Source organism: Gavialis gangeticus, unplaced genomic scaffold (assembly GCF_001723915.1).
Source record: "Gavialis gangeticus isolate Ggan-Ray unplaced genomic scaffold, GavGan_comp1, whole genome shotgun sequence".
NCBI lineage: Eukaryota > Metazoa > Chordata > Crocodylia > Gavialidae > Gavialis > Gavialis gangeticus.
In genome coordinates, this window is record NW_017728997.1 from 47,014,955 (window position 1) to 47,026,459 (window position 11,505).

The 11,505-nt window shown below is 48.8% G+C and overlaps 1 long non-coding RNA gene across 1 annotated transcript in view; it reads left to right on the forward strand.

Annotated features, from left to right (window-relative positions):
• Window positions 1–4,232, forward strand: part of LOC109288907 — a 9,573-nt gene extending 5,341 nt beyond the window's left edge. Inside the window, exons 2-3 of the long non-coding RNA XR_002095255.1 lie at window positions 3,137–3,141; window positions 4,220–4,232. This is a non-coding gene — a long non-coding RNA (uncharacterized LOC109288907). The remainder of the gene's footprint in view (window positions 1–3,136; window positions 3,142–4,219) is intronic.
• The last annotated feature ends 7,273 nt before the right edge of the window (window positions 4,233–11,505 follow it).

Below are 11,505 nucleotides of genomic sequence, written 5' to 3' on the forward strand. Positions count from 1 at the left end.
GACAAGGTCCGGTTAGCCCTGCCAACCGTGACCTCGCATTGTCGGCCCATGTTCATCTTGGAGTCAGTAATGACTCCAAGATCCCTTTCTGCCTCCGTGCTCTCAAGAAGGGAGTTTCCCATTCTATAAGTGTGCTGCTGGTTTCTACTGCCTAAGTGCAGCACCCTGCACTTGTTAGTATTGAAACACATCCTGTTTATGTTAGCCCACTCCTGTAACCTATCCAGATCTTGCTGCAATCTTTCCCTCCCTACTAGGAGTGTGGGGCAGAGGCAAGGCATAGGCATATCACTGCTCCTCCCCCCACCCCACACTCATATATCCCTTCCCCCTCTCCTCTTCCTTCCCCACCCCCCACAGGTGTCCTCTTATTTCATACTGGAAATATAGTGATGCTAGGCTGAAAGGGAAGGAGCCCTGCAGTAAGATGCTTGCTGATGAGAGCCTGATAGATTCTGCTATCCCAGAAAGAAGTCAGTACAGAGCTGAGGGCTGGTAGGGAATGAGACTCAGCCTGGATAGGGATTTCATGTAGCTAGATGCTAGAGGATTAAGCTATAATCAGTGTGCTGATGTTTTGGTTGGCATTTTTCCCAATGGCTTGGATTTGGAGCTATTAGCAGAGGTCCCAATAGTGTCAGAGTGGTATGTGATTGCCTTGAGCCCAGTCAGAGGTCAGGCTCAAGGCAGAGCTTGGGGCCAGAGGGTCCGGAGTCCAGAGCCAGGTGGAGATGTGGCCAGGGAGGCTCAGCTCCTCTAGCAGGGTGGAGACAGGGCCAAGAGCTCAAACAGAGAGAGAGCTGAGGGAGGCTCAATACCTGGAGCAGGACAGAGCACCTCATGTCATGTACCTCAAACATGAACAGCTAAACTCTGGTGTACCTATCACATGGACAGTAATAGTTTGGTGCACCTACAATGTAGACAGCCATACCTCATTGCCCCTACAGCTGTGCCTTATTGCAGGCACAACATAAATAGGTGTATCCAAGTGAACACCAAAACCAGGCTGCAAATGAAAGGATGTTAGAAAACTTGGTTATGGATGTCATCTATGATTGTAACATGTAGGAACAGGCTGACAAGCACTAGCAGGAGAACAGGCAAAGAAAAAGATCTAATGAATAGTCGCTTGGCCTACTGGCACACCAACCCAGTTTCTGTTATAATCCCAATGCCCTCCCCAACACAGAACCCCATTTTGCCAACACAGGATAATTTTGGCTTTGCAGTGAGTCCATCAATAAGCAACCCTGTACATAGGTAGATGTACTCAGTGATCTGCCTCATATGCCTTGGGGGAAGGAAAATAGGTCCTAGATACAGTGCTGTTCTGTCATGGAGGGATGGGGCATTGTGTGGCTCTAGTTTTGTTTTCTGTAGCACAGATATTGTTTGCAGGCTCCTTTGGGCTTCCTTTGTTCATCCTTTTCTCTGTGACAAAGCTGGTCTTTGATGTGTATTTAGCTCGTTAGTCTCTTGCTGAGAAAGTGCTTGGGGAAAATGTGGGGAGACATGAACTTTACAGCCAAGAGTTTGAGTTCATGATGAATGGATGGTCTTTGCAGATCATTATTTGCCAGGTACATGGCCATAGTACTGCTGTGCTCACATTATCTTCTTCCCCTGCTCCCCTTCTAGGGGTTGTCAGCATCTAAGGCTTCTCTGGCTCCCCTCACCCACCCTGGTCCTAGCCTCAGCAATCAGAGCTGCATTTTCTGGTTGGCTCAAAACTCGCAACTGGCCCTGTAATCCATCATGGCATCAACCCACTTCAAGTCCAAACACTTGACCCATCTCCTTTACAGCTGCAGTTCATACCTGGTCCCAGCAACATGAATGGCACTAAACACCACAGAATCCAGTAGGGGTACTGGCAACACCAGCCTGCCCTATATTTGCCACTGCCTTGCAACTACTCAAAGAATATCTGAACCCAATTCAGCTAGGAGCTCTGAATTAAAGTGGGCCTTGGTGAGCCATAGCAAGAAAGAAAGACTTAGATTCCTGAAAATAAGAGGGAGATGCAAGGATTTCTTCTTAGGAAGATCTCTCTTATTGAACTAGCTGTGTAGTTGGAATGATGTTAAACAAGCTTTTAAATGCATGGTTTTATTCCTCAGATCTCTGATCACAAGAGCCCAAGCAAAACGTAGTGAAATACAGCAGAGGGGAGGGGGTAAGAGAAATTCTCAAGGGTAGCAGACATACAACCAACAGAAGAATAGAAGCCGATTACTGGAAGGTCAAAGCCTATCAGAAGGGAGGAGGGTTATTCTCACCTTTCCTGTGTAGAAAGAATTCAGAAGCTGGAAAAAAAATAATGCGTCATAAAACTGATATCAACATTCAGTCCTTGATTCTTAGTGTCCAGCCAGCTTATGAATTTCTTTTCCCAAGTTTGCCTTCGAGGTCCTCCTCTGCTTCTCCTGGAGCCGGACCCATTACTGCACACTGGCGCTGCCTGCGCCCGGTGTGGAGAGCTCTGTCAGCCTCAGCTGCCTCCACTGCTCTCCCGTCCTCCGCTTCGGTGCTGGCTTTTTTTTCCGGCTGGGCGGCATTCGTCAATGACATAATCCACCTGTGCCGGCTCCAGCCAGAAATAAGCATAGCTGACAAATTGCGCAGGCATTTCTTTCCAGCATGGCTCATCCTGCGCCCAGTGGCCTGAGATTGGTAAGTAACCCCTGATTTCAGGGTTTTTCCCATGTAGAGGTGGGTTACCCCCATCTCCAGTTCCACCATGGGGAGGGTTTCCTGCTCCCCGGTTGCTGTTCCCCTGGGACAGGCCCAATCCTCCAATTGGTCTAGGCCACCCTGAATCCTAGCCCTACCCTCTAGTGTATCAATTACTCCCCACAGGTTGGTGTCATCTGCAGACTTGCTACAGGTGCACTCTATGCCATCTTCCAGGTAATTAATGAAGACATTGAACAAAACTGGCCCCAGGACTGACCTCTGGAGCACTCCACTTCATACCAGCTGCCAACTAGACATTAAGCCATCAATTACTACTGTCTTCGCCTGATGCTCCAGTAAGTTCTCTCTCCACCTTACAGTCCATTCATCCAGCCCATACTTCTTTAACTTGCCTGCAACAATGTTGTGGGGGACCGTATCAAAAACCTTGCTAAAGTCAAGGTACACCACATCTACCAGTCTCCCCGCATCTACAAAGCCAGTCACCTTGTCATAGAAGGCAATCAGGTTGGTCAGGCATGATTTGCCTCTGTTGAATCCATGTCGACTGTTCCTAATCAACTTTTTCTCCTCCAAGTGCTTGTAAGTGGCTTCCTTGAGGATTTTCTCCATGATTTTTTCCAGGGACTGAGGTGAGGCTGGCTGGTCAGTAGTTCTCTGGATCCTTCCCCCCCCCCCCTTTCTTAAATATGGGCATTGTTTTTGCCCTTTTCCAGTCTCCAGGACCTCTCCTGATTGCCATGAGTTTTCAAAGGTGATTGCCAGTGGCTCTGTAGTCACATCAGCTAACTCCCTCAGCACCCTTCAGTGCATCCCATCCAGCCCCATGGACTTGCACGTGTCCAGCTTTTCTAAGTAGTCCCCAACCTGTTCTTTCACCACTGAAGGCTACTCCTGTCCTCCCCAAACAGTGCTGCCCGGTGCAGTAGTCTGGGAGCTGACCTTGCCTGTGAAAAAAAGGCTGAAGTACTCAATGCCTTTTTTGCCTGTGAAGACAGGCAAAAGGCATTGAGCACTTCCTTTGTCACAAGGTTGCCTTCCCTATTCAGTAACGGACCCATATTTTCCCTGATCCTCTTTTTGCTACCGACATACTTATAGAAACCCTCCAGTTTGCCCTTATTGAATTTCATGAGATTTCATTTGGTCTAATCCTCCAATTTGTCTAGGTCCCTCTGTATTCTAGCCCTACCCTCCAGTATATCTACTGTTTTCCTCAGGTTGGTGTCACCTGCAAACTTGCTGAGGGTCCACTCGATCCCATCTTCCAGATCATGGATAAAGATATTGAACAAAACTAGCCCCAAGACCAACCCCTGGGACATTCCACTTGACACTGGCTGCCAATCAGACATTGAACCGTTGACTATTATCCTCTGAGCCCAACAATCCAGCAGTTTTCTATCCACCTTACAGTCCATTTGTCCAACCCATACTTCCTTAGCTTGCTTGGGAGAATGTTGTTGGGGACTGTATCAAAAGCCTTGCTAAACTCAAGGTATAAAATCACATTGTGAAGGTGGAAAGGGAGATAAGGGAGAAAAGGAGATTCTGAGTGATAACCCACCCCTGCCATTCACTTCATCTGAAGTGAAGAACACCGCCAGAACACTGGGTCTGGGACAGCATTTCCAGAGCAACTACTTTCTCTGTGGCAGACCTGGAAAGGGTCCAGAGAGGGGCCACTGGGGGGAGTCCATAGTATCAAGAGGGAGAAGACACCAGAGAGACTCTCCACTGGGAATCCACAGGCAGCCTGGGACATTGCAGTTGACCCAGCTGTGCTGATTGGCAGTCAGAGGAATGCAGAACAAACAAAAGGCAGCTAGCACTGGATGTCACAGTGGCTGGCAGGGACTCTGGTGCAGATGCCTAGGGGAGAGCAAGATCCAAGTCAGATGTGGCCAGGGCAGGTAGGAAGTACAAGGAGGATCCTGCACTGGGAAGCTGGCCTCAGAAGAGTCTTCCTCCCATGAAGACAAAAGGGGATTAGTAGTGGAGGAATTTGCCTTGGGGCAGTAGGAGCTCTTGAGGGCAGTATATCTGAACCAAAGAGGCGGCAACTCAGCTGAAGTTCTAAGGATGTTGCCATAATTGGAGTAGGGCAATAGAAAGTGCTAATTTGTGGGGCAACTGGAACTGCTGGTGCATAAGGCTGGCCTGAAAGAGACTTGATCAGGCAGCAGAAGCTCAAGGGAAGCCTGGAGAGGCATGTAACAGTGGCAGCCTACATATTCAGTTGTACTTTGAGATCTTATTTTCAAAGTGATTTTTCTTTGGATGGACTTCTCAATGTTGTTCTGCCCTTGATGGGCCACCTGGGACTGAAAGGGATCCAAGTAGGAGGGCTAGTTTCAATTTAGTATATTTACCAAAAGACTGTCAGACTGTGGCCAGAGACCTTGGTAATGTCTGGGAACCACAAGTAAGATAGACTCTGAACCAAGGGGTAGGAGCAAGGAAAATAGGTGGGGGTGGGAGAACTGGCCTGGCACTGTCTTTGTCTATGGATGTTCTAACACCATGTAACAGGGGACCCTAGCCCTGTCACCAGAAGGCACGTCTGCCCCCTTAAGGCCAGAACTTTCTGGGCACAGAGTGCTGGTAAAGAAGGGGTTAAATGCTGAGCCTGGCCAGCTAGTCAGCTGACCGGAAGGAGCAGGACTATAAAAACCCTGGACAGAGCAGCAGTGAAGGGGAAGGAGTGCCTCAGAGAGCTCCATGGAGAAGCTGGGTGAATGGTCCAAAGGTGGGAAGAGGGGAACCATGGAAGCCCTGGAGAGATGGCAGCCACATCACAGCAAGGATGTTAGCAGACAGTGGGGAGCCAAAGTACAGAGCCTGCGAATGTAAGCCGACATGCTGCTTTCCTTTATCACTTTAGCTGGTTGCAGTTATTACTTGCGGACGGGATTGTTTATTTTTTTTTCCTTTTTGATTAATGAATAAGACCAGTGCTTTCGGTGAGGCTATTAGGGGAAGAAAGAGGCTTCATTTTGGGGGCTCACTACAGAGTGGGAACCCTGGTGGCAGTGAGGCTTTTGGGGGTACATAGAACCTGGTGCCAGTGGGGCTTAGGATTTTGGGGTTCCCTGACCCCAGCACCTGAAGGTGTGATCTTAAGAAGGCCAGGGAGGTCTGGTGCACCTGGGGTGCAATTTTGTTTTGATTTTTTTGGATTGAGGGGGTGTGAGTTTGGGGCCCCCTGGCTGTGAGGCTGGTGCCTGGGCCTCTGGGCCAGGGGAGCCAGGCTCCAGATTGGAGTAGGAAAGGGGGCCATGAGCCTCAAGACACCAGAAAAGGCTACAGCCTTGGAGTCAAACTTTTTGGTGGGTTTAGATGGGGAGGCCTAGCTAGAGAAAAAACAGGGGTCAGACCCACATAGGTGAAAGGCCCCAACATACACAATACAATAGGCAGTCTTCTGCTCACAAGAACATCATCATAATAAATTTCCATCAAGGCATGGCAGGCAAGTATAGGGCAGGACATAAGAACTTCAAAGATGACCCCAAGTACGCTCCACGTAAGGTGTAGATTACCAGGGAAGATGGCGCTGGGGAGGGCAACCTGTTACACACCAGTTAACTCACCGGATGTGGTAAGGGTGGGGTTCAGGCATGGTGAAGCCCCAGAAAGAAGCCAGGGCTATGGATCTAAAGGGTAAACTGGAGGGGAACTGGATCCTAATTCAAGTAAGATCAAGTCATGGCAGGAAAGAGAAAAAAAGTTACCAAAGGTACCTGAGTGATGTTTTCTAGGTCCCACCCTGGCATCACCAGGAAACAGGGCATCATCCAAGAGGCACCCAAGGCCATACAACACCTATCAATGGCACACATCCACTTCTCTACCTGCATCCATGGAGCCAATCATCTTGTCATAGAAGGCAGTCAGTTTGGTCAATCATGACTTGTCCTTGGTTAATCTATGTTGACTGTTCCTGATTATCTTTTCCTCCTACAAGTGCTTAGAAATGGATTCCTTGAAAACCTGTTTCATAAATTTTTCCAAGGACTGAGGTGAGGCTGACCAGTTGTTTGTTCCCTGAATCCTCCTCCTTCCTTAAAAAAAAAAGATGGGCACTATATTTTCACTTTTACCATCATTTGGGACCCCTCCCAGTCACCGTAGGTTTTCAAAGACAATGGCCAGAGGCTCTGCAATCACATGGATGATCAGCCAATTCCTTTGGCACCGTCAGGTGGATTATGTCTGGCCCCATGGACTTATACACATCCAGCTTTTCTAAATAGTCCCTAGCCTGTCTTTAGCCACCATTGGCTAGTTACCTCCTCTCCAAACTGTGCTGCCAGGTGCAGTAGTCTGGGAGCTGACATTGCCTGTAAAGACTGAGGTGAAAAGGGCAATACCTCAGCTTTTTTGTCACTAAGTTGTCTCCTGCATTTAGTAAGGGATGTACACTTTCCCTCTTGTTGCTAACACACTTTTAGAAACCCTTGTTACCCATCATGTCCTTTGCTAGCTACAACTCCAATTGTGGGTTGGTCTTCCTGATACTCTTATACTCCTCCCTAATAGTTTGTCCAAGTTTCCAATGGTAAGTTTCTTTTTGTGTTTAAGCTCCCTGTTAAGCCATGCTGGTCTTCTGCCATACTTGCTGACCTTTCTGTGCATCAGGATGGTCATTTCTGCACCCTCAGTAAGGTTTCTTTAAAATACAACCAATTTTCTTTAAAATACTGGTCTCCATTTCCCCTCAGGTTGGTCTCCCAGGGGATCTTGCCCATTAGTTCCCCAAGTTAATCAAAGGAAGTCTACAGATGTTCAGGACCCTGCTCTAACTCATGGCACTTTACATAAAGCACCAAGAATTAAAGTCCCAGGTGAAGGGCTAGAGCCTGCTTACACCAGCAGCAAGAGCACTCTACTCTTCTCCTCAAGCCCAGTCCCCTCCAGCCCCTCTGGATTCTTACTCTGCAGCTCTCCTTCCTTCCTTTCCTCAGATCCTGAAATCAATTATCTTGTGTTCACTGCTGCCATCCGCTACTACCTCCCCCACCAATTTTCCTCTGTTTGTGAGCAGCAGGTCAAGAACAGCACAGCACCTAGTTGGCTTCTCCAACACTTACACCAGGCAGTTGTCCCCTGCACTCTCCAAAAACCTCCTGGATTGCCTGTGCACTGCTGTGTTGCCCTCCCAGCAGATGTCAAGGTAATCAAAGTCCACCATGAGAACCAGGGCCTGTGACTGGGAAACTTCCACTAGGTGTTTGAAGAAAGCCTCATCCTCATGGTGTGGTGGTCTATAGCAGACACTCACCATGACATCACCTTTGTTGCTTTCACCTCTGACCCTAACCCAGAGACTTTCAATAAGCCTGTCTCCGCTTTCATACTGGAGCTCTGAAGAATCATACAGCCTTTTTCCCCTGCCTATCCTTCCTGAATAGTTTATACCTATCATCCATGACAGTGCTCCAGTCACAAGAGCTACCCCATCAAGTTTGTTATTCTGGTGATATCATAGTTCCATGACTATGCAAGGACTTCCAGTTCTTCCTGCTTGTTTCGTATACTGTGCATTTATGTATAGACATGTGACCTAAGTAGGCCTCCCCTATTTTCCCCTCCCGATTGTGCTTCCTCCAGGTCACCCAATTCTCCACTTACCTCAGGGCTTTGGTCTCCATCCCCTAGTGAACCTAGTTTAAAGTTCTCCCTGCTAGTTTAGCAAGCCTGTCTGAAGATTCTGTTCTCTCTCTTCATCAGGTGGATCCCATCTCTTCCTAGTAATCCTTCTTCTTGGAAGAACATCCTGGGTTGAAGAAGCCAAAGTCCTGCTGGCTACCCTATCCATGCAGCCATGCATTGATCTGCAGGATGCATCTGCTCCTGCCTAGGAGCTTCCCCTTGACCAGAAGGATAAAAAGAGAACACCACCTGAGCCCTTGTCCCCTTCACCCTTGCACCCAGAGCCCCAGTGTCACTTTTGATCTACTCAGGGTCACCCCTGGTAGCATCACTGGTGCCCACATGGATGATCAACATGGGGTAGTAATCAGAAGTCTGGATAATCCTTCCATGACATCTCAGATCTGGGCTCCTGCTGTCTCCGGAGGTCTGCCCGGTCATGCCTCCATCCCCTGCAGAAGGTAGTCTCTGAACACCAACACCCATTGCTTTCTCTTGGTGGCACTGGTCTTGATCCTCCCAACCTTGGGGATACCTGGCTGGGCCTCTTCCACCAATGGAACATGCTCCTCCTCTGTTGCTAGGGCTCCATTTCTGTTCTTCAGTAAACCACTGCAGGTGGAGATGAAGACTTCTGCTGAGGGCCAGGTCATGAGCTTCCAGTTTCCACTGTCCTCCCTTCCTGGGAGTCCACATCCTCTTCCTTCTCTAGTGCCTTCTCTGGCAGTCCTTCCTTCACAATCTTAGAGGTTTCCTCCAGCATCAAATCAATTAAGTCCTTGTGGCAGAAAATGCTTCCAAGCCTTACCACATCCTCCTGTAGCTCTCTTGTCTGCTCCTTGAAGGACAGGCACCAGGAGGCACTGCTCACATCACAGGCACTCCCCAACCCAGATGTCACTGGAAAGAGCCTGCAAGCTGCAGTTTGCACAGCACCAAACCAGGACCTGGGTGGAAGCCTCAGTGGTGAGTGATCCTATCTGGATAAACGCCTCATAGGTGCATAACGGGCAGTTTAAGGGACACTTACCTTCAGAGTGTCCTACTTCGGCTCTGCCTGAATGCTAAAAGAAGACTATCCCAGGAGGGACACCTTACTAGGAACTACCATCAGTTTGGTCGCAATCAGGATGCCACACTTGGATGTAGGATGTAGTCCCAGTATGATCCCCAGCATAGGATTCAAGATTTATGAATCAGTTCAGGAGCCTGGGAAAATTCCAGCCCAGGGATTGGCTGGCAGCTCCCCTCAAACCTGGGCGGTCTCCCTGGCCCCCAGGGTGGTAGAAAGAGGCATGCACTGAGGGAAGAAGGCTAGGAAGAGCCTGCAAAATGGTCCCACCCTGCAGGTGCCTGCTGAAGCCTTCGTGAGCAAGCCAGAGGCCAGTGGAGCACCTGGGGGTCAAGCAGGAGACACCAGACCCCTAGAATGAGCCCTCAGAGTTCATGAGCCAGCTTCACAAATCCCTTTGGGTGGCAACATAGCCCTGCAGAGTCCCTGGAGAGCAGGACTCCCATTCCCCGCTGGGTTTGGAAACTTGTGGGGGGGGGGGGGTTGGTCAAAGTGAGATAAACCCCCTGTGTGAGTGGCTGGGGAAAGAACTGTTGCAGAACTGTCAGCTTGATGGAAAGAGATGCCATCAAGGGAAAATTTCCAGGATGCCTGTGTGGGCTAAGACCCAGGGAGGCCCAGCCTGAGGGGAAGCCTCCATGTGCCTAAGGGCCTAGAGGGGGCGTGAGACCAGAGGTGCTGCCTGGCTCACCTGTGGCAGCATGCTCTCTCTCTGCGAGAGTGCTTAAATAGCTCTGTGGACTTTGAGAAGCAGCACACAAGCAGAGAAGCATGTACAGAGGTGTGTGGAGAAGACTGTTTTTTTAGGGCTCTGGAGTGAAGAACAAGAGACTCCTGGGATAGCCTGAGACAGGCTGGAGCCCTCAAAGCACACAATGAGAGGAGTGAGGGACTGCCCCTCCCTCCATCCAATGAGCATAAATTGGGGTGAACAGTTATTAGTTGCAAATAATGTTAGGGGATTAATATAATGAGTATTTTGCATAGCATATACATTATTAGCTTTGTATCCATCAATTTGATCCATCTCTTAAGTATAAATAGTTATAAACTGCTGTTTTTGTATAAACTTACCCTTGTGTTATAAATAGAGTATTTCAAACTTTTGATATCATTTAATGTCAATTTGCATATTATAATTATTCCCTGTATACAATTAAGTTCTGTAAATAGTTGTACATGAGTCTGCAAGGTCTCTCCATTGTAAGAGGGAGCCTCTCCTCTCAGGGCCAAACAACCCCTAATCAATTCTTCCTGTATTCTGGGACCAATCGGTCTTGGTCAGTCCTTTAAGGCCCCAATCAAATAATCAAGTGAGTAATGAAAATGAACTTAAAGCATCTCCCATTTCCTGGGTTAATCAGCTCAGCTTAGTCCTTTAAAGATCCTGATCAAATACTTAAATAGGTAATTGTGGCAAAGTGGGGCTCCCAGATGAGCCACAGTGCTAGTTTCCCCACTTGCCTTTGGGCACACCACTTACCCAAGTCATCTGCCATGCCTTGTTCTTAAATTAATTATGATGTTAATTAAGGCAGGAGGCTACCCATTCTTGCCCTGATACCAGGGGATGCAGTCTGCAGCTCTGATCCTTCTCTACACTGCAGCCCAAGCCTCACAGATGACATCCAGATGACAGTCCTACAGCTGGACCAAGCTTAGGCCTCAGTCACACATTCATACTGCCCTTCTCTCAGCTGGGCCTCTCACTGGGTCTCTTTCATGCATCAAAAGATATTCTGCCTTGCTCTGTCTTGGAGCAGGCCCTTTAGGCCATAGGCTTTATGTAGTTCATACCTTGGGTGGCAGATGTACCATCTTTTGGGCCTCTCCTGTGACCCTCACCGGGGTAGTGACCAGCCAATTACCCAACGGGTTCTAAGCCTGCTCTGTCCGCTTCTGGGGGCAGCTTTATACGTATAAAACATACTGGGCTCTCAGCCATCAGGTTTTTCTCCCCCACTGGGGTCCCTCCCTTCTGCCCCTCACTGGGGCATTCTTATCCCACACCATGACTGGTGCACCAGGGTCTCATGGGCACTCTTACTCTCCCTGCCCCCCAAGCAACAGGTCACTGT